The following is a 6605-nucleotide window of genomic DNA, read 5'->3' on the forward strand; positions in this document are numbered from 1 at the left end:
CAATAACGAGGCAGCAAGGGCTAATTTGCAAGCAACCAAATTAATACTAAAATGGTGGCAATTTTGGAATAAGGTGTATAACTCAGGTGTTTCCCTAATAAAAGTGCTTCTTATATACTCAACAGAATATCACGTTTCTGATTGGTCAATGACGAACGCATAAATAGGTTATATGATGTAAAAGAGGTTACAAAGTGCAATACGGAGGTTACTATGGAAACAAAGCGATGGAGCGATTTTGTTGAGTATATAATGAATAAAAAAAATCTTATGAACTTGCTCGCGCATTCCGTGATTTATGGCCTTCGGCTCGTGCAATTTGAGATCAAAACATCACCAGTGCCTATAAATTACGAAATGCACTCACGTTTATGTAAGATTGAGTAATTCGGCATCACATAAATGATTATTGAGAAAGAACCGAGTTAAGTTTTACGAGTCAATGGCGTGAGGATATTTACGAATTGTGCCGGAACAAAAGAAAAGAGTTTGGGATTGAGGGACATTTTTTAGAAAGTAAAAATTATTCCCACAAACATGGACCCCGGTTTTGTCTCTTTTCTCTTGCACAACTCTTACTGAAGTAGCCTGTTTAGACAAAACAGCATGAATAACCCCTAAAACATTAGCAATGTGGCCCATTGGTGTGCATCCCGCCTTTACTGAGGATACTCATTTCTTGCACTGCTAAAGTGCAAGGAATTAAGACTTCCATAATCAGTTAAGTTCTTAGCCAATCGGATTCAAGATAGTGAGTCCAATGCAGAAATGGTGGAGAGTATTCACCCGAGTGATAAGTGGCCATGTTTCTCAACCTAAATGAAAGGAAATATTCTCATACGAACAGAATTTGTCTGCGGAGAAACACCCATGGCCGACGTTTCTTTCATTGCCTTGAGGTTATGTACCTACTCTCTTTTAGTATTATTCGAGACTTGAATTGAGGCGCTTTTTTTCAAGAGACCGTGGAAACCAGGGTGACTAGTACAAGTTTTGCCGAATGTACAGCCCGAAAAAGAGACAGTATGCAACCCACAGATTCTTCCAGAATTTTCTGGTTGCGCGCGCTATGCATTTTTGGCCAAGAAATATCGGCTTTAGTTGTCAATAATTTTGTGCTTTTGATTTCTCCAACACAATGTCTGATGATTGTCTACAATACTCCACAACCTACACCTTTGCTTTCCCGTGGAGGCTGATTAATGCCCGTTGCCGTGAACTTTGACAGCCGACTTTGTCTGAGCTCTCTCGATGATTCTCATGTTCTAAGTACTCGCCCCTAGAAAATTTAGGTACGTACACTTTGACCTGCTTGTTACCGATTGTCATTTGCATCGTCACAAAACGTTTATTCAAGGTTTTGCCAGGTCGTGAATCACAAACAACGTCGTGACTGGATTGCTTTCCGGTAGTCTTTGAAACTTTCCCAGACGAACAATTCTCCGAATAGCGAGCCGTTGACGGACGACGCAGTTGAGGCACGTCTCGAGTGCGAAAGTTCAGATCCAATCGATGCGAAGGCTGAGAATCACTGCTTGACCTGTTTTTCTCGATGCTGTTGTTACAACTGTCTAATGCGTAGTTATCACACGAAATTTCTCGCTCTGGAAGTTTGGGGATCTCTCGCCCTTCTTTCTCCTGATCTTCCCTCAGTGATACTTCAACCTTGGCAATCATCTGATTGATGTCATCGTTGTCTTTTTGCACAGTCTGAGTGTCTTTTTTCCTGTCAAGTGTACTTACTTCGGGAGCTGACACTTTTCGCTGAGTCCACTTGCCCCCCGAGGGGGTGGGGCAAAGTTGCCTAGTTTTGTCCATGACCACGCTCATCTTTCTGAAACCATCCAAAGCGCTTGAACTACCAAAACAACTAGGCGTACCTCCTCTATCACTGATTGACCGCCTTAATATTAAGGGTCTGACAAATGAACTCGTAGAAATTTTCCTTTCCAAAGCCATGTTAGAATTGTTACATTGATATTGCTCGGAGTTTGAATCCACCAGCTGTTGGCCAGTTGACTCTTTTACAGAATTTGTGTCAGTTTCATGAGGATGATTCACTCGCGATTTTTTGCTCGAGTTGCTGACGCTTTCTGCGCTAGTTCCAGACAGCTTTCTTCGAGGTGCTGTTACCGTGATATCGTTAGATGCCGGACAAGTCAGCCTTCCCTCAGGTTCCAGAACCTGTCTTTTTGTGTGGGTAGTTTGCTTTCTTAAAATCCCACATTTTCTTTCGGCACCAACGATAGCTTCAAAAGCAACAAGTTTGTCGTCTTTTATTGGGGTTTCTCTGTCCACATCTTTAAAGTTTCTTATGGAACCTGGTCTTAGAGGAGGCGTTATCTTTCTGTGGCGAAAATTCTTCATTTGTTCGTTTTCATCAGTGGCATTACGTTTGATTCGAGTCTCGTCCGATGTCGCATCGATTTGATCTTCGCTGAAGGAACTTTCAGCTTCGGTGAAAGGCGTTGTCGTCGACTCTCGTGCATCGATACAAAGCTGTTTTCGCATAGCATCTCCGTCGTAAAACTCGGCGCAGGAGATAACAAGGTCCTTGCCGTCAGCTGTACGCAATGTGAAAAAATCTTCAGTACCATTTTGTTTCGACGGCAAAATGCGGAGACCCTTATCCCGGAGAAACTTTCGTCTTTCCACACTGAAGCCTACATTTTTTTTCACAATATTTATTTTGATCAAATTTTGACGAACGCCGTCGATTTCGTCCGAAATTTGTGAATAATTTTGCTGGCTTTCGTTGTCAATAGTTTTAACTCTCTCCTGCAGCCAAAAGTTCTCCATCGAGTTCTTTCGATGTGTTCTCAAGAGTCGAGTGGAAACAACGGAAGGTTCTTCACGCCCACTTCGTACCGTAAACATAATTCAAAGTGAGATTCTGGAAATTTGCTTGGAGACGTTTCTTCAACACAGACCAAACAACTTGTTCTCGAGCGGTATATGTTAGTATATGGTACATTAGGGGTGTGAGCTTTGTCCCTGGACATTCCCAAGGGAGAATGTTTTTAAATTTTTCCCTTTTTTTAATCCTGACTTAACAACGCCTTTAAGTTTAATAGTAAAAGAGACGACGGATTATGTAAGTACCCTTTGGGAGCACCAAGCACTCACAAAATAACAATCCCACACAGAAGCAAAAAATTCCAGTTACATTAACGCATTGTTTGGCATTTTTTAAATTTGCATAGGACATATCATTGTTATTGATAACCGCTCAGTTATCAACGACTTGTCAGCCCAGAACAACAAGATGCACTGCTTAGTTTATACAATGAAGATTTTAAAAGTAATTTTCGTCTGAATGGAGATTGGTCATTTGGCCAGGTGTCTTTAATCCAAGGCTTAACACTGCAAAATGTAACTAAGTACTTTGTTTATGCACTCAGCCATCAGGTTGGCATGAAATAATTGCTGCACTCCGATAAAATAATCTAAGTAAAGCAAGTCATGTCGCAAGGGAACCCAACATCAATTTTCGGGAAATGTCTGTTCGGAAGACGATTTGAGATCTAGAAATCTCGGAACATTTGTTGTAAAATTTCTTGCTTGCCTGCCTCTCCTAGGATTTTCGAACATCTAAAACATGGAATAATTGCCCATTTTGAACAGATTTTTACCCAAAGAAGGTCACCTAGAATTTTTGGGAGCCTCTTTTCTGGCTGAAATTTTCGAAAAGGTAAGTTCTGATCCCTATAATTTTCGGATCACTAGACTTTCAGCTAGGGAATCCGAACAGATAAAGAAAAAATTAGGGGATAAAAACTGATAAAAATATGCCTAAATCTACCGTTTAAATACTAAAATACATTTAACAATGCTATGTTTAAGTGGTTTTGAACTATATTCTCGTTGGATGCCCCTGATGTTGTACCGCATAAGCCATTAATGGCAACTGCATGAGACAATCATTTGCCGATTTACAAAGAGTGGTTACAAATCCATACAAAGGAGCACACTGAGCAAACCTAACAACCCAAACAAATCACGGTGCTTATGCCTCACAAGTATCCAGAAAATCGAATGTAGGTAAGAGTGTAGGATAAAGACCCATCTAGGAAAATGTTCAACGGTATATATCCTATTAATAAATCCAACATAAAAGAGCAGAGTGGGCCTGAGAGGTGCGTTTAATATGACGAAGAGATCCGTGAACGTTTTACATGCAATGAACAGTTCTTTTCATTTTGATGGACAATTTTTACTTTGTAGAGCGCCTTGAATGCAATATGACTGAGTGGAGTCCAATTCGGTCTGTAATCATACGAGCAGTGAAAACAAAATCGGACAACCGCGCTGGGGAAGTCCGATTTGTTTCTAAGTACAGATTACTTACCAATTAATCATAAAAATTCCAATTTCCGAGAAAAGAAGAGCCAAGTTATGAAAGAAAGGGAAAATTTGCATTAAAAGACTGACAAGGAGGCGTTTAATGTTGCTCTGAGAGCCAGGTGATCTGGTGACGTAATTCGGAGGACTGGGGAGAACATTTTTAACGCCGTATCTCACAACCACTCGCGGCCTTATTTTCGAATTCTACATGGCAGAGGCGAGGTTAGATCTCGTCGGGTCTACTGGATTGTTCATTCAGTAACAGGAAATGTGGTAGACACGGAATGATCTGTTGAGTTTTGGCGATGAAAATACTGCGGGGAGTTTGGAAACACTTAAGACCGCGCGCGGTTGTGGGATACGGCGTTAAAATTTCTCTTCCCAGTCCTCCAAATTACGTCACCAGATCACCTGGAGAAGAAAGAAAGAAAATCCCAATTTAGGGGTCTGTACACTGTTTCTTTGGTGATTGAAACCAAGGTTGTGATTGGTTGATTTTACAACTTTGAATTTGATTGGTCGTGATTGGCTTATTGAATTGTTCGATAACAACTTGGCAAGTGATTTGGTGGAAAATAGGAGTTTTTAAAGCCAATCACAATCAAGGAAATTGTAATTTTTATGATTAATATTAGTATATATTATTTTTAAGGCTTCTTTGCAATCACATGCCATGATCGCTTTTACTTAGAATAAATTGTTGAGTTGATGTTATTAAGGCCGAGCAGCGGACCCGTTTAAGCTTTCACTTTGAAGTTTTCGGTTAGGTCAAAATGGCAAAGCCTTCTCAAGCCGAGTTCACTCACAGTTGCTACACCTCACTCAGAACTCGGTCGTTTCAGTACAGAAACACACCAGAACCATGACTTGCGTATTTGTTGAAATCAATCGATTTAGTCATTCGACTATTTATTTTTAGATGAAGACTTGACGATACTCGTAAAAAATCGAGTACTCCTTTGTGAAAGTTGAACCCGCTACCTTCCCATTCATTAGTTTGGATGCCCTTCCACTGAAGCGCAACGATTTACACGAAAATGAAATCTACTTTTTAAGCCCTACAAGACGTAGCCATAAATTTGGAACTGCCGTGCACTTTTATTTGCACAGTTCTTCAATCACACGTAGGTCAACCCTTGCATGAACTTGACGCGGTGGACAACAGCAACTGTATTGTAACTGTTAACCACAAGGGTTAATATGTTTGCAACAAAATCGCAGAGATAGTTACCCATGCTCTTTGCAAATTTTTTCCCCCACCGAATTGTGGTCACGACCTCTCAGCAAGTAAAACTCATATCAAGAATGGTATCTCACCTGCGTGGTCACTTTTTTGAATAATTCTGTACTTGATAACAGAGAGTTAAAGTTTATGTTTAAAAATAGCAGGATCGGATACGAACCGGCTGGCACTGCTCTTCGTAAGTCAACCAGAGTGACTCTACTTGGATTGAATTAATGTTCTAAAATATATAGGATTTGTGGTATTTAAAACCAATCGACTCTATTAAAGAGCCATCAGTTGATCGACCGAGACTGATCGAGGGAATACGCTGCTTCAACTATGGGTAACACCTGCAAGTACCCACAAAGTCATGCACAATACAAATTTTCTCGGCCGCTGCTCCTCTCAAATGTAGTGGTTACGAAACATAGATGAAAGACACTTTCACAATCTGATTCCACCTTCATACCTTTGTGTTTTTTAAATCATATTTATCTAGTGAATCTAGGTAAGTAGAACGTACAATTTACTACAAGACTTTGGCATCCAAGGTAAGTTTTTTTCATCCAGGATGATTATCCGCTCTAATCTTGCACACAAGGTGCAGCCGATCAACCTCAATCATTCAACAATAATACTAGGGTTTCTTCAGGGCTCTCATGGAAAATTTTAAAACCTTTTTCTTTATCTAATGTGATTCCTTCCCTAAAGACGAAAAAATGTCGGTATCAAAAAATCTATCGGATTCATTTAGCAGTGCGTGGCTTCTCTGCCGACGTCGGGATAGAGGACACATCTCCTTTTGAGCAAGAACCGAGCCTGCGCACAGCACACGAAGTGCGCGTAGTTCAACTGAGATGCAGTATTGTTGTTGTTCTTATTTTAAATGAATGATCAACCGTAATCAATGCGCGGTTTGCCGCCTTGGATTATACAGTTTTTTCAAGAAACGGAAGTGTCATTATTTGAGCTAAATGGAAAGATTAACTTCACCGACCGCCACAATTGTTATTGTACCTCACTTTTATCGGGCTTT

At 40.5% G+C, this 6605-nt stretch overlaps 1 pseudogene; it reads right to left on the bottom strand.

Annotated features, from left to right (window-relative positions):
• Positions 1-1199: 1199 nt before the first annotated feature.
• On the bottom strand, positions 1200-2877 carry LOC138005670 (uncharacterized; annotated as a pseudogene).
• Positions 2878-6605: the final 3728 nt, after the last annotated feature.

Source organism: Montipora foliosa, chromosome 6 (genome assembly GCF_036669935.1).
Source record: "Montipora foliosa isolate CH-2021 chromosome 6, ASM3666993v2, whole genome shotgun sequence".
Lineage (NCBI taxonomy): Eukaryota > Metazoa > Cnidaria > Anthozoa > Scleractinia > Acroporidae > Montipora > Montipora foliosa.